Genomic DNA, 24047 nt, shown 5'->3' on the forward strand with positions numbered 1-24047 from the left:
TTGGAAGTGCCCTCCAAGTTTCCCAGCTCCTCAAATGCAAACTGGAAAGCCTCAGGGGACCCAGTCACATGTTACCCTAGGGGGAGTGAGGTCTCATGTCCTGTCAAATGCATCAAATGAACATTAAAAACAAAACAGCATTGTCTAGGTCCAAAACATCAGTAGCAGCAGAACGGGAAGAAGTGGATTAGAGACTGGAGGTTTGTGACCCCCTGCATCCCACTCGGAGGTCTTTAAGTACTGCTGAATGACCACAACCACCTTCGAAAGCAGGGATGGGGAACCTTTTTCTGCCAGGGGCCGTTTGGATATTTATAACATCATTCGCGGGTCATACAAAATTATCAACTTAAAAATTAGCTATGAAAAAAGCTCCTAGATTTATTGAATTTGACAAGGCCAGACCACATGATTTCGACGGCCCTATAGGGCCTGCGGCTGCATGTTCCCCACCCCTATTCTAAAGGGTCTCCTTGCCTGGTTTTCTAAAAGGCGAATCTGACCGCGTTACTCCCCCGCTTCAGAACCGTCCATGGAGCACCACTGCCCTGGAGACCAAGTGAGGCTTCTTAACTACATTACATGTGTTTATCAGTCATCAGGTGCTGTAGCTGAGCTGAGCCACATCACCTGATGACTGATATGGCCTCTGGTTATCTCTTCTTGACCTCAGCTGTCCCGTTCTTCCCCTGCTCTCTCCACTCCAGAAGCACGGAGTCCCCTCTGGTTCCTCCAAGGGAACCAGCCCTCTCGTCTCGGTTGTGCACATGCTGGTCCACCTGCCTGCGGCACTCTTTTTGTTCCCTTTCTGCCCTCCGTCACTGTGTATTCTTTTGGCTTCAGAACAGACATCACTGAAAAAGGGCCTCTCCTCTGTGCCACCTGACCCCCACTCCCCCAGTCTATTGTGCTTTTCTCATTATGGACACATTATTCCATTATATTTACACCTTTATTTGGCCCCCTCAGGGGACTTCTCAGCCTTGTACTATTGACATTTGGGGTTGGGTGATTCTCTGTTGTGGGGCTGTCCTATGCATTGTAGGGTGTTTAGTGGCATCCCTTTCCTCTACCCACCAGATGTCAGTAGCCACCCCTCATTTTCAGTTGTGACAACTGAGCTACATCACCTGATGATTGATATGGCTGCTGGAGCTCCAGCCATCACACCCACATTCCAGGCAGCATAAAGCAAATGGACTTTCATAAGATGTTCTAAATATTGTGCCATGTGTTAGGAATACAAGAGTGAACAAAATAGACACTCCTGTGTTCCTTTAATAATTAGCAACAATATGAAGTCTTCCCTGATGCCTTTCAGTCTTTCACATCCCTCACCTGATTCTTTGGCAAATTCTGCCAGCTGTACTGAGACCCATGTGCAGAATTCCACCACTTGTCACCACTTTCTCTGATTGGTCAGAGCTACCTTTGCATTACCTGGTCCCCTACAGTACCTCCTCCTAGTCTCCCAGCTTTGCCCTGCCCCAAAAATGTCACAGGCTATTCCACACAGCAGCCAGAGAGACCTTTTTAAAACAATGTAAGTTATTCCTGACATGTTGCTTCAACCCTCCTGTGACTCCCATCTCACCCAGGGTAACAGTCAGAGGCCTCACAGCAGCCCTGTGCCTCCTGCACTCCTTCCCCTCCAGTGTGTGTACTCTCTCCCCCACTGTATCCTACAACCCTGCCCCAGGGCCTTTGCACTGGCTGTTCTAGTGCCTGGAAAACCTTCCTCCCAAACATCCACATGGCTTGCCCCTTCAGATCTCTGTTCCTGTCCCCAGGGAAGCTCTTGCTGACCACCTCCACCTACCCCGACTGTCCATTTTACTCGTCCTGTCTCTCCCCTCCCCCAAACACTTATCAACGACAAGAATGTCAGACTGGGGGACTTTTCCTGGTGTTTTTACTGCCAGATCAGTTCGGGAAATAGAGCTTGATGCAGAGCAGGCTCTCACTTACATCTGTGAAATGAACCCCACGGTTCTCAAGGACCAGCCTCTGCTGGCACATTACACTCACCTAGTGGGAGAGCTCTGCCGCCCGGGAAAGGCTGCTACCTTGGCCATGGCAAACACTCCCCAGACTAGATTGTATTCCTTGTCTGGCTTTATTTTCTGCATCTAGCTTATACTTGCTTTCAGAGCTCTGAGTGTCTTGGGATAAGCAGCTTCCCCCACTTGCTACGATGCTTACTGGAAATATCCTGGCGGTTCCTGTTGTGATTAGCTAACTGATGGCCGGTGTTTTAAGGCTAAACAACGTTTGTCCGTCAGGATGCTCTGCACTGGGTTTGTCAAGCGCAGCACTAGTGATGGTTGGGGCTGGATAAATCTCTGCTGTGGGGCTGTCCTGTGCACTGGAAGATGTTAGCAGCATCCCTAGCCTCCATCTCCTAGAGACACTAGTATCACCCTCTTGCTTGTGACAGCTCACAGTGTCTGCGGACACTGCCGATGTCCCCTGGGGTCCAAAACTGCTCCCAGTTGAGAAGCCCTGCTCTCTATAATTAACAGCCCACCGTGTCAGGGAGTCGGATGTGAGCATGGGTGGCGCTGGCCAAGCGCCCCCTGACCTGCCGGACTTTCAGTAAATTATTCACCCATCAGATGGCAGCCATGAGGGGTCTGTCTCTAGAATTCATAGCCGAAGGTGATTGGGAGCACAGAGCAAAGAGACAATCCAAGTTCCAGTGGAAACTACAAAATAGTTTTGCAAAGTGTCCCAGTGCCATTAAATTGTTCATGAGGGAGAAAAACATTCCTGCCCACCCCCTTTAATTCAGCAAAACAGGTCTTTAAGGTCACATGTGGGCTTTTCAGATCTTATAAAAATAATAAATTAATATTTATTATTTTAAATGAACCCTCGTCCCAGCTTCTCTCTAGGAACCTTTGCAGAGTCATGTTTAGAATTAAAAACTGGTACCCATTTTAAGGATGAGAAAACTGAGCCTCAGAGCGACTTGCGTGAAATAACGGGGGGTTGGGACTCAGTCACGCACGTGGGGAACTTAAAGCTTGCTTCACCCAAGGGGCACAGAGACTGGCTCAGGGGCTCAAAGAGAGGGGCGGGCAGGTGAGAGAGCAAAGGGCTGGCGTGGAGATGACGCTGCCGCCCCCGCCCCGCTCAGCGGCTCCGCAGACGCCGCCGCCACCGCGGTCACAGTTTTGAAAACAGCTCCTCTTCCAGCCCCAGGGCCCACTGCCCAGGGGATGACCCTGATTGGCTCTGCTCGGATCACATGCACATCCCTGAGCCAATAGCAAGCCCACGACATAAGCCACTCTGATTGGTCCTGCCCGAGTCATGTGTCACGGGGCGGGGCCTGTCACTGAACCGCTGGGGGGGGGTGCTGGTGGCCGAAGGCAGCGGGCAGGTGGCTGGGCACCGAGGGCGAGGCGGGCCCAACGCGCCCCCCTGGCAGGCGTCCACCACCGTGTGTATTGGATGTTTTGAAATAAATACCTGGAAAAAAAACCCAAACTACTTAATCTTGATAATTCTACAAGAAAGATTTTGCAGATGAGGAAAGACAGGCTCAGAGGACTTAAAAAGTGGCTTGGGTTGTGCGAGCTGAGCCCAGTTCTAACTCCAAATTCTAACTCCCCGTCTGCACGTTTTAGTGCCTCCCGTGAATCCCAGGTTTGTCCCAGGGAAACACCGCCTGGTCCCCGCCCTCTGTTGAGCCTGGTTACCTGGAGAGGGCTAAGGGGCAGGAGTGGGAGAGGCACCTTGGGAGACAGAAGGGGGGGGTGTTTCCTCTCTGGCATCCACAGGGCAGGGGGCTGGCCCATGCAGAAGCCGGGCCCAGTGCTGAGGTCCAGAAGCAAGAGGGCCTTTCACCTCCAAGGACCCAGAGAGCTTCCTGCGTTTGGAGCATGCAAAGGAGGAGTGAGGACGTTGAAGACGTGGAAGGGTCCCTATCACAGGACCCAGAGTCAGGCTCAGGAACTGGAATTCAGAGAGCGACAGGGAGGCGCCCGAAGTGTTTGAGCCGAGTGGGAGAGCCTTGAGTCAGTCTTGCATTTTGGAATGAAGACCTGGCCGCAGCGTGGGATGGATTGGAGAAGGGCATGTGTTAAGCGAGCAGCTAGTATGTGCCAGGCACTGTTCTAGGCACTGGAGGTACACAAGTTAACAAAACAGAGTCCCTGTCCTCGTGGAGCGTACATTCTGGTAGGGACAAGACCATAATCAAATAAGCAAGTGAAGAGATTCAGTATAATACATCTTGTTCAGTAAGGGCTGTAAAGGAAAGTATCACAGGCTGGAGGGTGATGGCGGGTGCTCGTTTAGCCTAAGGAGTAGGCCAGGAGGGAGATGATGGAGGCTGGACTGCGGCCGCGGCGTGGGCTGGTGGGCTCGGCTCGGGTCGCGGGTGCCCACGTTGCCTTTGCTGTGGAGCAGCTGTCGAGCCAGTGTAAACATTTAAGAGCGGATATAGCTTGGCTCTCCTTCAGCATGTAAATAGTTGTCAAATCTTCAATTTTGAGAGACCAGTTCCCTGTGATTTGTATAAATTTTAGAACAGAGCAGGGGCCCCACACATGGAAAACCAGGTCTCTCCACATCAGGGTTGGCCTGGGTTTCAAAGATAGAAACCTCTCAGATGGGAACTAATTTCAAAGTGGAGACAAGCTAAAGCTCCCTCGGGTAATGAAAGGAGATCCAGGTGCCTCGTGCAACATCTTCCTGTTAGGAAAGCAGGGACGCTTGGACAGAGACCTGATGCTTGGAAATTTTAAGCTAAAACGCAGTTGGATTTGAATTCTCACCTTTCTCCATTGCTTCCCAGGTATATTGAGCATTAAGCAGCGTTTCTTTGGGGACTGGCTCTAGCAACTTACCTTTTCTGAAATTATTAGACTTTGGAGGTACCAACTAAGAAGCCAAATTCCAGGAGAGCCAACAGACCCACAATGTAATGTTTATTTCCCCACCACACTGACTAAGATGAAAAAGATGGCAAAGATCGTCACTGGGGGAGATGTGGGGACCTGGCACCTGTTCATGGGTGGGTAAAGTGGAACACTGTTTTCCGATGGCAGTTTGACAGGATCCGGCAAAATGTAAAGGAAGCTTATCCTTCAAAACTGAGCGATCGACTTCCAGGAATCACAACCCAGAAGCATCTGAAATATTGAGCAAAGATGGTACTTACACGGATGTGCACTGTGCCATGGTTTTATATGTATATATATCTATATATATCTATATATAGATATATATAGATATATAGAGAGTATGTATTATGTATGTATATATTACATATATGTATACAGTTATCATCAATTGGCTTAGAAAAATGGTTATACTTCCCAACAAGGGAGCACTCTGCAGCTGTTTAAAAATAAAGTAGACCTGAGCGAGGTGACCAAGGTCACCATCAACAGTGTTGCCATGCTGATAGCCTGTACTCAGATATGATGCGATGAGCAGGACACGTCATCTCTATGGGCTTCCTCCCCCAAACCATAACCCCAGTCCAATCATGAGAAACACACCAGACAAATTGTCACAGTGGGGCATCCTACCAAATACCTGACCAGTCCTCCTCTATATGGCCAAGGTCATCAAAACAAGGAACGTTGGAGAAACTGCCACTGGCAAGAGGAACCTAGGAAGACATGACGACTAAATGTCATGTGGGATCCTGGACCAGGAAAAGGACCCAGGGAAAAATTAGGGAAATCTGAATAAGACATGACTTTAGTTAATAATATGTATCCATGTTGGTTCATTAATTACAGCAAATGGACCACACTAACATAAATTACTAATAGGAGAAACTGGGTGTGGGGAATATGGGAACTCTCTGTACTTCTTTGCAATTTTTCCGCAAACCCACAACTGTTCCAAAAAATAAAGTCTGTTAGAAATGAGGTAGAAATTTATGGATGGATGTGAAGGTTGTTTAAAACATGTGACTGAATGAAACAGTAATCCCACTTTTGTAAAACAACAAGGCCAGGGTTTATGTAAGTACGGACAGAGTCCAGAAAGATGCCCCCCTTCCCCCATGAGAGATTATCTTGAGGGTTTGGGATTAAAACATGTAGTAGGAGGGAATCTTTTATATTTCTATAATGTTTTGAAATTTTTACTCTGCACACACAAGACTTTTACAATACAGAGTTCAATAAAGATATTTCTCTCTCACACACACGCGCGCACATGCAGTGAAAAAGAACTCCATGACAGGCAGGAGGAGGCTACAGTAGCTGCTCCGACTTCATTTTGCTTAAATAGCCCCCAATTAGCTTCCCTTGATCCATAATTCAGAGTCAAAGGCATGGAAGAATTATAATTCTGCCCCCCCCCGCTGCTGGGCACATCAAATCTGCATTATTTCTAGAAAGTCTGATCTTGACAAGGGTCTTTGGACTCCATCACTGTCCAGCTCTCTGGGTGGCTTGCCTTGCAGTCACTGCCACTTGCTGGGCACTCACTCGGGGCTGGTCCCAGGAAAGACTCCACACATGCCCTCGTTTAGTCTTCAAAATAATCCTTTGAGGTAGGTGATGACATCACCACTCTCCTAAATATGAGGCCACTGGTCACCCCGCCAGTAAGGGAAGCGGGTCTAATCCAGAGCTGCTTGACCGGGGGGGTGGGGGGGGTGGGCTGGGCAGCCTGACTGCTCACCCCCGACTCCTTGAAGGCCGTGCGAGGGGAGCTGCTCGCCTGAACGCGAGTTTCCCTCTCGGTCCCCTCAGATGAGGTCCCTGTTCAACAAGATGGTTCCAATGAGCTCGAACCTCCACTGCCATTGTTTATCTTTCTGGCAGAGTATTTTGGTCCCATAACTAGGTGCACGTGGAATTTTGGTAACAATCAAAAACTCCAAGGGTGTGTGAAAACTCAGCATATGTTGGCTAAGGTTGGGCAGTGTGGAAAGTATACGTTCGTCATCAGTGTTTACGTTTTACTTATTTATTTTTTCTGAAATCCCATCAGAATAAAAATCAACCATGTTGCCTGGAAGCCCTTTCTGATGTGGGGGAGGAGCCCTGGACATCGTTTCCTGTTAGGGGGACAGAAAGCAGCGAAGTGGAAGCGCATGGTGGGGTGAGGCGGGGCAGACAGGCCATCGCGGGAGGGACGGACAGGGACCTTTTATCTAACCCAGATGTCCTTTGGACAGGAAAGCATGTGTCTAAAGATTGGCTCATTTGAGCAGACTTAGTTTCAAACAGAGTCGAACAAGTTCTTATGGAAACCACACTGTGAGCCTTGCTTAAATTTTGACCTTTAACTTTTGCAGCCATGGTACCTACTTCATGTTTAAAAATATACATTTTTATTGATTTTTAGAGAGAGAGGAAGAGGGAGAGAAACATTGATGCGAGAGCAAAGCATTGATCAGCTGCCTCCTGCACGCCCCCTCCCGGGGATCAAGACTGCAACCCAGGCACGTGCCTGACGGAGAATGGAACCCGTCACCTTGTGGTGCATGGGGCAATGCCCAGCCACCTGGGCCACACCTGCCAGGGCCCTACTTTACTTTTACTCGTCTCTGCCCATCTCCAGCGCCATCAGACCTGCCATGTGCACATAGTCAGTAGTGAGTGGGGCCACATTTTTCTCAAAAGGCCCCCAGCCGTGTCAGCAGAGCACCGTGGTCTTCAGGTGGGAAGATGCTTCCTTCAGACGTGTTATGTGGTGAAAAGATTTCACACCTCGGTTTCCTCCACCAGCGTGCCTCTGATGAGCAGAGTCCCCGTGCGCTCTCGCACAAGGAGACCTGCCCCACATCGTTAGTGAAAGCCTTGCACGGGCTCAGTGCTTCCCCTTCCCAGCCACGTGTAAAATGTCACATGATTCCCACGCCAGGAATTGGAACCTGACTTCCTTGGCTGCCCCCACTGATGAAGACCTAAATTTACATTAAACACATTTCTGGGAGGTGTTTTTTTCTTTTCCGGTTTTTTTTTCTCCTTCCAATTTTTTTGTTGTTGAACTTCATCTGGTGCAAAGGTTTCCTCTAGAGAAGTCATTTAGAGCATCGTGGCATTTCCTTTCCTAATTAAACCCAACTGGGGCTCCGTCTCGTGCGCTCACGGTGGGTGCTTCGCCCCGGCAGCGGGCTCTCCCGCTGCATTTGTAAACACCAGCCGCAGGCCGCAGCGCTCGGGCCGCTCTGGTTTGAATTAAAACCTCGGCTCAAGGATCGGCCCAGCTGTGCTTTCCTGTAAGCTCTGTCAGTTTTCCAAAGCTTGTTAACATGCTAATATAAAAGGGAATAGGACGAACTTCAAGGAATTTACAACTGGTCTTAAACTTCAAAGACGAAAGCTACATTCATGCAACACACACAGAACCAATATGTCCCTCACCCCACCCTCCTCAAACACAACCCGACACAAAACAAAAAGACCTAAACTAATAAAAGTTCAGTTAGCAACCAGGGACGGCTCCGCTGGTTTGAAACACTGGCTGTGACCCCTGATGTCGCAGGCCAGGTTACAGCACGTGGCATGGTGCGTTGTGAAACGTGGGGCAGAGTTAGTAGGCCTGATTGGAGACCTGATAAATATTTCTCCAGCCCTTGAGAGAGTGACGCCATCCCAGCCTCGAGGTTGGCCGCCTTGTTCCTCCCCAAAGCGGAGCTGGCCAGGTGGCTTGGGTGGGGAGGGAGGACCCGACCATGCTCACCTGCCACCTCCCCTGTGTGGCACAGCCTGGGACAGGGCACTGCACGTCCATCCTGATGACCAGGCTTGTGCTGAACACCGGAGGGAGAGGCTGGGGCACGTTCCGCAGCAAATGGTGATTCATCTCAGAGCCGTCTCTTGGAGATTTTGACAACAAATAGAAAAGCACAACTTTTTTATTTCCTTTTCATGTTCTGCCTTCTCCAGTGAGAATCAGCAGATCATTTATCTCAGCCTGCCTGGGGTTGGGTGCCAAAACCCAGTTCAAAGATTCTTGTTACTTCCCCCGAGCATTTCCAAATTGCAACCTAGATAGTGAAACCGAAGGTCCCATTCATGAGGAGGCTGAGGGCTGAGGCTGTGCCTCCCTCCTTCCTGTCTCATTAATTGCTGACTGTGGGCACCGTGTTCACACAAATGCCTGCGTGAGTGCCTTAGGTTGTCCAAGAGTTGCTGTTTTGCCCACCGCCTTTACATCTGCAATGCTGGAGATAAAGAGTGGCCGTAGCCTAGGGCAGGGTCTCTCGACCCCAGCGCTGTTGACACTATGGGCAGGAGAATTCTTTGCTGTGCGTTTTAGGATGTTCAGCAGCATCCCTGGCTTCTGCCCCCTAGATGCCAATAGCACCCCCCCACCTCCCAAGTCATGACAATGGAAAATGTTTCCAGATATTCCTGAATAGTCCCTGGGGATAGAGTTGCCAGATTAAATATAGGATGCCTGGTTCAATTTGAATTCAGATAGAAAACTTTAGATAAACAGTGAATACTTTTTTTCTATAGTGTGTCTTATGCACTGTTTGGAACATGCTTAGAAATTATTTTTTGTTTATCTGAAATTCAAATCCACCTGGGCATCCTGTATTTTCTTTTTGCTAAATATGGCAACCCTACCTGGAAGGCAATATCCACCACTGTACCTCGCACCCCACCCCGTCCTCCAGACCCCCTGACTTGGGGGAAAGAAGGAGCGAGAGTAATTGCTTCTGGTCCCTTGCCGGCCCCATTCTTGGCCATATTAGCTCAGAAAAACCATTTGAATTCTTGGAGTGTAAAATGTGGTCATGATGACTGTCCCCACCGTCTCCTTGAGAAGGTGCAAGAAGACAAACCTTCATGCTATAGACGAGTACCTGAAGCCACTCAACCCGCCCTGTCGCTAAACTCCAGCTTCCCAGGACCCTTTCCCATGCTGGGGTGGGGGTGGGGGCCTGCACCATCCCAGCTCCAGGCTTGACCCGTCCCAGCGTCATATTCCTCCAGGCACAGGTATCTCTCCAGAGGAGGGACAGTGCCCTGGTAGAAAGAAGGGACCTGTTCAAGGTCACGCAGCTACTTGCATTTTCTGACGGGATCTGGGAGGTGAACCCGGCCTCGCCTCCTGTGTCCCTGCCTTTCCCGCACCTCCCGGCCGCCCTGGCCTCTTCTCCTGCAGTGAAACCGTCTTATCCAAACAGAAAAAAATGACAAAGTCGCTCATAAACCAAGCTGTTTTCACACTGTTCTGTCTGTGACAGGCTGTTAGAAAAGTTGGGCGCTGAGGTGCTACTGTTATACTTTTGTTATTCGGTGCTAATTAGAAGAAAGCTGGGCGGTGGGACGGAGAGCCGTTCCCAGGAGGCACTCGCTGCTTCTGCTGGAATGGAAGCGAGTCCAGATGACGTCTTCTGGTTCCCTGACACTGTGTTTTAAGCAAAATATTTTGTTTTTCTCTTAAACAATTAAAATTACCTGGCCAATCGAACAGCGTAGATATGTTAAAAATTTTTAACAATTAAAAAAGCCTGTATTCTGAGCAGAGAGTCATCTGACTGTTAGCTTTTCCTGAAACAATTACAGTGAAGATGCTGAGCGAGTCTACCGTGTGGGAAAGTGCGTTTTTGCTCAGCAGTAATGCACATTTTACGTCCACAGCCTGAGTAGAAGAGGTCGGTGGGAATTTCTCAGGCTCAGAGGGCGGCAGGGTGCTGGAAGGAAAGAAGCAGGGTGCTGAGAGGCCTGGGAAGGTGAGAGGAGACTGCAGCGAACATTTTCTCTCTCTCGAGACCACTGTATGCTGGCTGCACGGCCTGCCTGTGTCCTGGCCACCAGGCTGCTGTGTTAGATGTGGCAGGATCCTGCCGCACTTTCACAGCAGCCCAGGGGGTGGACACACTCATTTTTGTTTCCGCTTCTGTAGAGGAGCAAAGTGAGGCTCCGAGAGGTTGGGCTCTGTGCCCAAAGTCACACAGCACTAAATAGCAGCACTTGGGATTAGATCCCAGTGCGTGGAGCTTGGGTGCCATGCCTTTGGCTACGGTGCTGGGCCGCCTCGATATGGGAGCATTATTATTCCCCGTCTTTACAAGTGAGGTTGCGGAGACTCGGAGGGTCTCACCCTGGCCCGGAGTGGCCGCCTGGCTCCGGGAAGAAGGAAGTGCAGAGAATGGGTAGAGGCACCTCGCTGTGCCTCAGTTTCCTTACCTGTAAAGTGAGAATAAGAACAGTTTCTGTCTCACAGTGGGGTTTGAGGGCTAAAGGGGATAACTCATGTCGCGCTCTGCTCAGCATGCTGGCCACCTGGTGGACCCTGGTTAAAAGCTATCTGTTACTATCATCATTATTAATACTCTGGCTCTGAAGCCATGTGGGTGCCAGGATGCTGCTGGCAACAGCTCTCCTTTATCAAGTTGGATCATCCTGAGTAAGCCCGTAACTGCTCTGGGTTTACGTTTCTCCCAGAGGGGAACCAGAACATCAGAACAGACACATTCAAAGGTGCTGGGTGGTTCTCACTGCTCTGCGCTGAATCCTTGCTATTAGATTTTATTCCTTCAGCAATGCCAGGCACAGTGCTAGGCTCTGGCACGACTCACGGAGACTCCTGTTACGTTTCCAAGTCCTACATGTACAAGGATAGAGATTCACTAAGCGGATCAGTGTAATAACCCTTCTGAAGCCACTTGGTCCCTGCCTTTCTCTCAGAGGTGACTGATGGTAGAGGGCATTTGTCAACACATTTATTTTCCAAAATGCTTTCACTTCCACCTTCTGGGGCAATCTTTCTTACACCTGTCTGAGCTACATGGCAGGCTGAGCAACCCTCACTTATCCCCATTTGACAGATGAGAAAATTGAAGTTTGCAGAAGTTGAAATAATTTGCCCAAAGCCAGGGAGCTAATTATCATAATCTAGGGCTTGTTCCCACCACATCCTCTCTTGCTTCCTGATGCCCAGTGAAGAGATACTTCTGGTCCTGCTGCCATTGGCAGGGCACCATAGGGGCTGGTTGTTCTATGCTGGTAACTAGAAAGTGGACTGGGCGCCCTTCAACTACCATTTCATTATAGCCTCTTCTTCAGTTCTAGCAGGGCAGAGAGCTATGGCTCTCATTCCTTGTGAAGAATCGCTCAATCAATAAATGCCAAGGGAACAGTTTTTGTATATCTGGAAGGAAGATAAAACCCACTCCTAACCTCCCGGGCTTATTCTGGTGTGGCGGCGTGATCCGTAATGTACTGAGAACCTACTATGTGTTGGGAACCATGACATCATACACTTACTCTTCTTCAGGTCAGGAATTCACACCATTGTGGTCGGAGAAAACACTTGGTATGATTTGTCTTCTTAAATTTATTGAGATTTGTGTCCTAACATGGTCTATCCTGGAAAATACTCCATATGCATTTGAAAAGAATATATATTCTGCTGCTTTAGGGTGAAATGCTCTGAAAATATCATTTAAATCCATCTGATCTAGTGTGTCATTTAAGGCCTCTGTTTCTTGAATTTCTTTCTGGAAGATCTATCCAGTGATGCCAATGGAGTGTTAAAGAAGTCCCCTACTATAACTGTGTTACTGTCAATCTCTCTCTTTATGCCCGTCAATATTTGCTTTACATACTTAGGTGCTCCTATGTTGGGTACACAAATGTTTACAAGGGTTGTATCCTATTGTTGGATGGATCCCTTTATCCTTATGTAGCACCCTTCTTTATCTCTAGTTATAGCCTGTTATAAAGTCTAGTTTGCCATATATAAGTATTACTATCCTGGCTTTCCTTTTCATTTCCATTTGCATGAAATGTCTTTTTCCATCCCTTTACTTTCAGTCTGTGTGTGTCTTTCAGTCTGAGGTGAGTCTCTTGTAGACAGCATATATACGGGTCTTCTTTTCTTATCCATTCAGCTACCCTATGTCTTTTCATTGGAGCATTTAACCCATTTACGTTGAAAGTGATTAGTGATAGGTATGTATTTATTGCCATTTTATATACATATTTAGGTTTCTCTTTTTTTCTTTTTCTTTCTTCTTCTCAAAGAAGTCTCTAACATTTCCTGTAATACTGGTTTGGCGGTGGTGAACTCCTTTACTTTCCCTTGTCGTGGAAGTTCTTTATTTCTCCTTTAATTTTAAATGATAGCCTTGCTGGATAGAGTAATCTTGGTTGTATGTCCTTGCTTTTTGTCACTTTGAATATTTTTGTGCCACTCCCTTCTGGCCTGAAATGTTTCTGTTGAGAAATCAACTGACAGTCTTATGGGAGCTTCCTTATAGGTAACTAACTGTCTTTCTCTTACTGCTTTTAAGACTCTCTCTTTGTCTTTAATCTTTGTCATTTTAATTTTTTAAAAATATGTTTTTGTTGATTTCAGAGAAACAGGAAGGGAGAGGGAGAGACAGAAACACTGATAAGAGAGAAATATCAACATCAATTGGTTGCCTCTTGCATGCCCCCTGCTGGGGATTGAGCCCAAAACCGGAGCATGTGCCCTGACTTGGAATCGAACTGATGACCCCTTGATACATGGGCTGACACTCAACCACTGAGTGACACTGACTGGGCTGACATTTGCTATTTTAATTATGATGTGTTTTAGTGTGGGCCTTTTTGGGTTCATCTTGTTTCAGACTCTTTGTACTTCCTTGACTATGTGTCTTTTTTCTTCATCAGGTTAGAGAAGTTTTCAGTCATTCTTTTTTCAAATAGTTTCTCAATCCCTTGCTCTCTCTCTTCTCCTTTTGGTACCCCTGTGATGCTAATGTTGTTATACTGCATGTTGTCCTAAAGGTCCCTTAAACTATCCTCATTCTTTTTAATTCTTTTTTCTTTTATGCTGCTCTGATTGGGTGTTTTCTGCTACCTTGTCTTCCAAATTGCTGATTCAATACTCTGCTTCCTCTGATCTGTTATTGATTCTTTCTAGTGTTTATTCATTTTAGATATTGTATTCTTCATTTCTGACTGATTCTTATTTATGGTTTCTATGTCCCTTTTTATGCTTACTCTCTCTTTGCTTAAGTTCTCACTGAGTTCATTCATTTTTCCCCAGTTCCTTGAGCATCCTTACAACCATTGTTTTGAACTCTGTATCTGGTAGGGTGCTTAGTTCCGTTTTATTTAATGGGGATTTCTCCTGTTCTTTTACTTGGGGGGTGTTTCTTTGTCTTCCCATTTTGGCTACCTCTCCATATTTGTTTTTGTGTATTAGGTAGATCCGCTATGTCTCCTAGTCTTGGTAGGGTAGCCCTATGTAGTAGGTTTCCTGTGGGGCCAGTAGCACAGTCTCCCTGATCACCTGAGCTGGGTGCTTCAGGAATGTCCCTTGTATGAAAGTTAGACAGAGGTGATGGGTCTGTGGCAGATTGGCCGTGGTCTTGCTGCCCCCTGCGAGGATGGGAAAGGAAGGCATGTGCCATCCATTCCTGCCAAGGAGCTGTGGGGCTCGGGAAAGCATCATGTGCTCCTGGAAACATGCAAAGAAGCAGCTGTCCTCCTTCCTATGGATGTAGTTGTCTAGAAACTGGCACTGTGATGTTCATCTTATGACCACCAGGAAGATGGTCTGAGGTCAAAGCCAAGACCTCACAGCTGGCAGAGCTGAGAAATGGAAAGAACAGGGGTCTCAGAGAGAGAGAGAGAGAAATGGACAGAGCCAAGAGAGTGTGTTGCTCTTGGAGTTGGGGTGCAGGCTGGCTCCTGGGCCCCAGCCCCAGTTCCGAGGCCCAGTGTAGTTATTGCACTTGGTGTCTTAGAGAGTCCTACATATTCCTTCAACAAACTCCCTTTTAACTTGAGCTGGCTTGAGTGGCTTTGGTTCCTCCTCCAGAATCACTATGACTAGAACACCTGGAACAGATCCCGTGCTGGTCACCTCTGTGTGCCCCAGCACCCAGGAAGGAGCTGGCCTGGTGTAGGGGAATAAGTGCAGAATGAATGAATGAATGGATGAATGAATAGTGGGTGAGATAAGCCTTGGCCTTGGAGGCAATGTGGAAAGGCAGGGTCTAATAGGAGCCATTGCCCCACACATCACTGCAGACACCTCAGTGAAAATACACCCTCTGTCCCCAGTCCTAGGGGGTTGGGGCACAACTGACAGGTGTCCTAGAGCTGTGGCCCTTAGTTGCTGGGGTTTGGGTAAAGCCTGGACTTCTGGGCCCATGCCTAGAGTTTCTGATTCTGTAGTCTGGGGTGGGGCTGAGATTTTGCATATCTAGCAAGTTCTTAGGAGATGCTGACACTGCTAGTCCTGGGAGCTAGAGGGACATAAGGTCTGGTGTTCTCCAAAGGCTCTGACCATCCAACTGTGAAACTAGGGGAGAAGAGGAGGTGGGACAAGAGCACACTGAGTCCAGCAGCTGGGAAGAGGGGGACATCCCAAAGCAGGGACAGTCTGTGGCCCACTGGCACAGGCCGTTGACATTGGCCAGTCACGTGATTAGCCCCTCAATGTTTAATTCCTGTTTCATCCAGTGTAGACTGAGGTCAGCTCGGCTCTGGGATGGGGAAGATTGGTATGTCTGATGTAAGCTTGGCACTCACGGGCTGGACTCTGCTTGAGGTGAGAGTGGCTGTTCTCTCCTGAAATGCCCATGGAAGAGAGGGGCTGCAGCCCACAGAGGTAGTCCAGTCAGGTCTCTGTGGACATGTGTGCTCCTCCCTTCTCACTTCTGTTCCCAATGACAAGTCTCCAGAGAGGTGCCTGGAGACCCCTGGAAACATGCTGGGAGGCCCAGCAATCTGGAAGTTCCTGGGAGTGTGCTCGCCCAGGATGGCCCTCGGCCAGGTTTCGGAATGGTGGGGGCTGGAACACTGGGTAACCCAGACCAGGCCAGACAGAGCCCCTGGGGTAGTTTACCCTCCATAGTTCCCCGTGGGATCAGGCCCAAGGCACCCTCCCGCTCGCCTGAAATCATAGCTTACTTCCCTCCCATCCCGGACCTGCTCCCCCACGTCCACATCGGTCTTCCTGGAAGCATAGTCATAGCAAGTCAGGTGTCAGGGACACGATGAGAACGGGTCACGGCCAGGGACAGGTGCCCCGAGGAGGAGAAAGGCACGTGGAGTTGGAATAGTTAAGTTCTGAGTGTTGGTGGGCTCACTGTCAGGGTTGGTCTCCATCAGGTGCCTCAGAAGCTTCTCCTCCCTCAAAAAGCGAGGTCCAACCTGTAGGTGAAAAAGCAACATGGACCCTTCTAGAGATGATTACTAAAGCCCCTTATGGAGAAAGTGTTAGAGCATATTTGGGCTTACAATGTAGTTCAGAGACTTCACGGTCACACACTGCCCAGCAACACTGCGAGGAGGGTGCTTGGTTCCTGCGGAGAAGCCGCACGGTGCAGTCGTGTCTGTGAAACCAAAGGCTGTGGGGTTGGGGCTGCGCTGGGCTGGCTGAAGGATGTCAGAGATTTCAGTGCAGTGACATCCTGGCCTCTCCTGTGTCCATTTAATGGTTGCTAGAAAATGCACCATTTGCTGCCACGGTGGTGAATTACGAGCGGGTGGGGGAGATACTCCAGAAACTAGACAATGTCCTCCCTTTGTCTGCAGAGCTATAATTACCTGCTCAGGTGTTCCCTCCCATGACGGGCAGAGCAGGGGGGAGGAGCCGGGAGGCACTGCCAGGGCTGGAATAATGGGCCCCACGTTTACAGAGAGTTCTTTTGGGAGACTGCTCTGGTTTCTGCAAGGCTGTGTTCAAAACCAGGTCATTTATTCCTCGGTATCATTGATTAAATAATGATCACGTGGGAAAACAGTTCCTCTTCAGGGGTTGACAGTAACAATAGCTACCATCTTCGACAAGCCAAGCGCTTAACATTTTTGTTTTTTTGCCTCAAACACACCCTATAGTTATATGATTTTACAAGTAAGAGAATCGGGGCTCAGAGTGGTTAACCAACTTACTCACAGTCACACAGCCGCTGAGTGGCAGAACCAAAATTCAAAGCCAAACCTTCAAGTTTGGTGGGACTCGGATCCTGCTTCCCTGTGTCGGCCACGGGGATTCCTTCTGCATCTTCAACTCGCAGACGTGCTTCCTGCCTCCAGGCCTTCGCCTGTGACCTTGTGTCCTTCAGTCTCTACTCGCCTGTTATATCTGGAGGGGTCTTCCCTACTGTCCCCATCCAAGTGGGTGCCCCCACTCCCTGCTTCCTCTTACCCCTTTCTTCACAAGTTATAAGTTATCACAAGTTATCATTATGTATTTGCTTACTTGTTGATTAGCCCCCTTTAAATAAAGAGCTTTTCCAGAAGCCCTCTTTGCAACTCCTACTCACATCTCCTTGGCCAGAACTGTGTCATGACCACCCTAGCTGCCCGGGAGATGTGATTTTTTAGCAGGCTGCATGGCCGCCCCGGGTACAGTGTGGTCTCGTTTGTCTGGGGGGCGGCCAGGGTCAGGGTCTCCGGGCTGGTGGTCGCCTCGCGCAGGCTCCGCAGAGCTGTCCCCTTTGGGCAGCACGTAGCCGATCATCCTGCCGGTGGGCAGCGGCCTCCAGCCTCCTCGGCTCAGCTGCAGCAGCTGCCTTAGGAGCACGGGCGAGGCTTCTGCCTGGTGCCTGACATCCAGGCATATAGGAAACATCAAACAGCCTGGGTGATGCATTAGAAGGTAATTTCACCCCAGCCAGGTGCTGAATGAGAGCAGTGGCGCTGTAATTATCTGATACATATCTACGAGGCTGAGGAAGTTCTGCCTCAATTAGGGATGAAGTTCAGCTTTCAAGTTTCCTCTGCCCACCTCTCTGTTTCAGGAAAAACGTCCCCCCTTTTCGCAAGTTTTAGACTCTTTGAAAAAAACAAAAACCTAAGTTTAAACTCTAGTTTGTAGAATTCATGAAAATGATAAGCTACTGGGCTTTTGCAAAGTCTCTAGATATAGAGGAAAGATGCAGGAAACGGGACAGGCTCACCTTTGAGATAACAAGCGTGGACTCTGCCAGGGCCTCTTACAGACAGAGGGGGCAGCCAGGAAGAAAACATGATCAGCATAAAGAATCGCCAGCAAACACCTACCGCTTCCTGGGCAGGCCCGCTCTCAATGGTTCCGTCAGCTGTTGCGTCTTAAAGATCATCCTGCGCTCGCTCCATTTAGTAACTGAAGCCTCCAGAAGCTGAATAATTTGCTAAGTCCACACAGCTAGAAAGTGGGTGCTGAGGCAGAGGTCCAGGCCCACATCTGGCTGACTTCAGGCTCTGGAAAGAGCTGCTTTCAGCCAAGCTACTGTATAGGTTTGCAGGAAAAATGGGGTAAGGCCATCTGGCTGCACCCAGAGCTGTCTGAGCAGCATCCTTAAAGTCGAAGGCAGGCACGCAGTGTGCAACTCCTGGCAACTCCTGCTTCCCGGTGCATCGGGCAATTCCAAATGCCTCACGTTAAGATAACAAGTGTCATTGAATTTCTTGTTATTTCTGCTTATTTCTTTCCATTGCTTTGCATCCAGCATCTCTGTAGCCGCCCAATTTTCCAGGGCGAATTTCACAGATTAGAAGTTGCAAGGCAGGTTTTAGTACCTTATAAAGAGTCCCAGGGTGGAGGCCCCCCAAATCCCAGTCTAAGACACAGTGCAGATGCCTCCTGGAAGCCTGATGCTGCCCAAGCACTGTCCCCTCTGCTGGGCACTCCTGGCTGCGGGGCGTGGGCGCCCTGCGGTTGGCTCTGGTCCAGGGGACACTGTACTGGTCACTCCTGCTGAGAGCCCACATCTGATCCTGAGTCCCAGGTGGGTCTGAGGCTGGCCCCTCCATCTGTGCGTTGGTGCCAACAGCACTTACATCACAGGGCTATTGGGGGGATTAATGGGGATGGCAGCAGTCACGTGCCCAACACAGTGCCTGGCACATATGAGGGCTCAGTAAGCCTCAGCCTGAGGAGTGACAGTGAGGAGAAAGGAGCGGGAGGAGCCCCAGGAGGAGAGAGATCCTCTGAGCCTCAGTTTCTTTAATTATAAAGTGGGACTAACAAGAGAACCTTTTTTGTAAGATTGTAGGAAAGAGTAATTGATAGGATGTCAGATGCTTAGCATTGTGCTCAGCACATAGTAAGTGTTCAATAAATCTTAGCTATTAATACAGACTTTTGAGCGTCAACAAAATCAGGGTAATAGGCTTATTCTCCTCAGAATGTTGGGGTGAAAATTCAGTAACATAATATGTCTGCAGTGACTAGAAAGTGCTCAGTACCTGGTCAGACCTCAGCGCATGATTATGATTCAGACTGAGGTGGGAAACTGTTCTGCTGATTGGTGTCTAAGCCCGTGGCCTCCGTGGGGGCTGGAGGGGGGTCTGGGAACCTTCCCGAGAGAAGAGAATGGAAGGATTGTGCAGGCCGTGCTCTCTCCTCTGGTGAAATGGTGACAGGGACAATGTCTGCTGCTCTCGGCCCTCACCCAGATGGGCTCCATTATCCTGTCAGACCCATTCTGGTGGCCAGTGTCACTCTCTGTACCGCTAGTCCTCTCACCAAAGGCCAGGGACGCAACATGGTGACCAGGGCCCATGAGCGCTCAGGCCAGCGTGAGCGCTACCCCTGGGTGGTCTCGGTGCGCCCGCCCTGCCCAGCCTGCTTTGACATCTGCCTTCTGTAGAGCACATGTCACCGGTTGACACTTACACAAGCCAGAAGGGCCCAGCCCACACTCATCGCCATAATAAACACATGCGGCAGTTTTTGAGCTGAGCTGTCCCATCCATCAATCCGTGTGACACCCAAAGAGTCCCTGTGGGAGGAAGGCATGACTTCAAAGGGCAGAGCCTCGCAGCCAGGTGTGCGCATCAGGGACACTGTGTGCCCTGGGCTGCGGTGGATGGGCACAGGTGAGCTGGGGGAGTGTGTGTGTGTGCGTGCAGCATGTGCATGTACACGTCTGTGTCTGTGTATCTGTGTGCATGCGTGAATGTGTATCTGTATATGCATGTATCTCTGTGTGTGTTGTGTGTTTGTGCAAGAACATTGAATCAAATTCCAAATTCAAACATCTTCTGGGGCTGGCAGGGTTGTGAAAATGAAATGGGACAGATAGAAGCTGACTTTGGCCCTTGGAATTTAGGGGACAATAGAGAGTGGTGGAGACTGTAGCAAACATGGAAGCCCATGCCCATCTGAAGCTGGCAGATGTGGCTCAGCTCCCTCGAACTGCTTTGCTGCATGTTGGAAGGCAGACGCAGTGTTACCAGATATTTCCAATTTTCAAGATAAGGCAGAAACTTTGCGAAAGGTCCTGATTTTTAAGAGCCTACATTGTCAGCTCATCAGGGAGATTTAGTGTCTTCTGGATCAAACAGAACACACCCAAGGATGGAATTTGGCCTGTGGACCCCAGGGGAGTGTAGATTTTTCTCTGGTGGGAAAGGGCCTGTTCTACCAGGCTGGGCTGTTCCCAGAAATCCCCTCATTGGCCTAGAGCTATTGTTCTCAGTGAAGCAAGTTTGTCCCCCAAGGACATTGGGCAATGTCTCAAGACACTTTTGTTTATCAAAAGTGGGCGGTGGTGGTGGTGAGTTGGGGGGTTTATTACTGGCTGTCAGTGGGCAGAGGCCAGGGATGCTGCTATATATCAGCAACGCACAAGACAGCCTCCCTCCCACCATGGCAGCGAGCTACCTGGTCCCAAGTGTCGGTAGTGAGGAACCTGCGCTAGAGTCGCCCTGAAGATGGCTGTGACGGCGAGCTTCATATGCCAGAAGTCTTAGCTCTTGAGTAAGGGCCTTTAGGGGTCTGTTGTGTGACCAATTGAAAATCCATCTGAAGAGAGAGGTTTCTGGCCGAGGCCTGCCCGAGCGTGCTTTCTCAACACTCTGGCCTTCTGATAAGAGTTTCCATGCCCGACCCCCAAACCTCCCACAACTGCATGAGAAACACCACTTCTGTCTTCATCCCACAGGTGAGGAGACCGAGACACACGCGCGGGCGCACACACATGGGAAAGCAGGCTCCCAAACCTGCTCCCTCGCGACAGGGCTACATGGTGAGAAAATACGGATGGAAGAGACTTTGCATCCTCTTGGGCAGTGAGAGTTTGAAGTGGCTGCTTTCTCTGCCTGGAACAGGCTTTGCTTAGGAAACTCCTGCTCAGCTTTCCAGGCTGAGCAGAGAGCTTCCCCGGGCAGCTGAGACGCGGTCCCTTCACCGGCTAGACCGTGGGCCCTGCCATAGACCATCCCGCACGGATCACCTCCCCTTTCCTGTGACCGCTTCCGTTCCTGCCTCAGTGTTTAGGGAGCATCTGTCATCACTGTGCCAATGCCTGGCATGCTCTCAGCACTGACTAGGTATCTCTGAGTGAACAGATCAACCGGTGGTGGGCGTCTCCTTGCTTGTGTTAGCTTAGTTTCTGAACTTTGAAGTGCATTGTTGAGTCTTACGATGAGCCAGGCAGGCACTGCTCTAAGTACTTTACGTGTATTAACTTGCTCAGTGCTTGCAAGAGTCCCACGAGGCAGGCATTAATGCTGTCCTCGTTTATTCTCATTTTCTCAGCTTGTCAGACAGAGAGAAGTTAAGGCACTTGGCCAAAGTCACACAGCTCGTAAGGGACAGGCACTTCCCCAGTGGCTGCTGCGCGTCCACTGACTTCTGCAGGCCTGGGGACAGAGCTGAGTTCTGTGTTTGTCTTCACTCCCTGGATCCCCTGGTACGGGCTTGGGGAGCTATTGCGACATGACTCAGGACAGATTTAGGCATCAAACAACCATGTCACTGAACATCTACAGTGTGGAAGGCACTGACTAGATGCAGTGGTTTTGTGTTTTTTTTTTGTTTTTGCTTTTTTAATTTAGATATCTGCCTGTTTATATCCTATTACTACTTGACCTTTTTTTCCTTATTAACAATTACTCTTTATATATTAAGACTCTAAACCATACATTTGTCACATTTTACATATTTTCCCAATTTTGTTATTTCTCATCTTGTTTATTTTATTTGCTGTTCAGTTTTTTCTTTAATTTTTGAGCAGTTATAACTGTTCTTATGGTATCGGTCTAAAGTGCCCTACCTTAAGACATCCTTTCCATCCTTGAGATTATAAAATAGTTACACCTATTTATTTAGTCCTTTCAATTTCATCACTTTACTTATTTATTTGCTTACCATCTTAATCTTTGGCCCACCAGGAATCAATTTTAGCATATGGTGTGAGGCAGGACTCTCATTTTATTTTTTTTCTAGGTCTATTTGTACCTTCTCCATAGAACTCATTGAGAGTAGCTTTGACTGAAAGAGGCAGCCGCCAGCTTTGCAGTGTCCACTGGGGCAGCTCAGCTTTTCAGTTGCCTAATGTCTGTATGTAATAAATTTGTATATATAATGACCAGTCAGTGGATGTGGTCACATGCCACTGCATTTTTGAAAGATGAGTTTTTTAAGGCATTTCCTTGAAGACGATACAGTTAAGCCACCCTCTGTCATTTGCCCATTCCATGAACATTACTGCACTGACCCCCCCTTTCTTGGCTGGCAAATGACCACTTTATTCACATGACTGGCAGACATCCTGTGATGCGTGCCCATTAAAACCCTGTGATATGTGTTGGTGATGTGATTGGCAAAGATGAAAGCGTTTGCTAATTCCTGATGTTGGCAGATATGAGGGAATAGGGCTGTCTTGGTCCCCGCTGATTTGAGCGTGGGAATGGGGTGGGAGGATGCTACTGGAGTGCTACTTGGGTGTCCCATGGGTGCTGGATACCAGTCACTGGGCTGTGAGTCCTGCATTCATCGTTTAGGCCTCATAACTGCCTGAAGAGATGGGAACTGTTATTAATTCATGTCACAGAGGAGGACACTAAGGTACAATGAGGTGAAGTCACTTGCTCAAGGTCAAGTATTGTCAACAAGGCCACCTGCTTATCTGCTCTGGAACCTTGCAAAAAGTTTGCAGCAAAAGCCTTCAAAGTGCCAGGCCGGGCGCGGCTCAGTGGTTGAGCATCGACCTAGGATCTAGGAGATAGAGGTTTGATTCCCGATCAGAGCACATGCCCGGCTTGCAGGCTCGATCCCCAGGGCAGGGCGTGCGGGAGGCAACTGATCAATGACTCTCTCATCATTGATGTTTCTCTCTCTCTCCTCCCTTCCTCTCTCTGAAATCAATAAAGATACATTTAAAAAAAAAAAAGGCCTTCGAGGCATGCTTGCTCAGAAACCCAACCATTCTGTGTCAAATTGGCGCTAAGGAAAATGATGGATGGGCAAACAGAGTTGCGACAAGAGTATGTATCACCATAGGGTTGTTTTTAAGTGAAAAATTGGAAATAACCTAAAAGCCCATCAACAGAAAATCAGCGAACTTTATTACAGTATTTGCATATCCTGGATTATTGTATAGCTTTTAAAGAATTATAAAATAAACACACTCTTTTGATACATATAATTCCCCATATATCATCACATGTACAGAGCAGGTTACAAATTATATGTATTATATGATGTAATGTTTGTTATATTATTTTTTTATTATTGTTTTTATTCCTCGCCAGAGGATAAGCTTATCAATTTTAGACAGAAGGGAAGGGGGGGAGGGAGACAGAGAAAGAGAGAGAGGGAGAGAGAGAAACATCGATTGGTTACCTTCTGTCTGTGCTGTGACCGGGGACCCAGCCTGCAACCTTTCTGTCTATTGGACAACACTCCAACCAACCGAGCCACACCGGCCAGGGCTAATTTTTGTTATTTTAAAAATGCAGGCATAGAAAACAGTGGCGGGTGGGGCCCAGTTTCTCAGTCTCGTCGCTGCGGACACTGGGCTGGATAATTTTCTCTTGTGGGGCTATGTCTGGTGTAGGATGCTTAGCAGCGTCCTTGGACTTTACATACTAATGCCAGTGACATCCTTCTCACCCCCTCACCCTTTCAAATGTGACAGCAAAAAGTGTTTCCAGTCACTGTCAGGTGTCCTGTGGGGGACAATATCACCCAGCTGAGCTGTGGGCAGGTTTTCAGCGTCACCATCAGAGCCATGAGCTGCCTGCATAAGCAGTGGGACAGTTTATCAACAGCTGAGTAAGGGAAGAGCAGGGACATCAGGACATGCCTGTCCCCCAGTCCAAGACCCTACTTATCCTTCTGGTCTTGGCCAAACTGTCCCCTCCTCCAAGAGCCCCTCTCCCCCCTTTGGA

The 24047-nt window shown here is 48.8% G+C and overlaps 1 pseudogene; it reads right to left on the bottom strand.

Moving 5' to 3' along the window:
- The window catches only part of LOC107538075 (armadillo repeat-containing protein 10-like), a 57828-nt pseudogene extending 39821 nt beyond the window's left edge, over positions 1-18007 (bottom strand).
- Between the last annotated feature and the right edge of the window lie 6040 nt (positions 18008-24047).

Source organism: Miniopterus natalensis, chromosome 7, assembly GCF_054644295.1.
Source record: "Miniopterus natalensis isolate mMinNat1 chromosome 7, mMinNat1.hap1, whole genome shotgun sequence".
NCBI lineage: Eukaryota > Metazoa > Chordata > Mammalia > Chiroptera > Miniopteridae > Miniopterus > Miniopterus natalensis.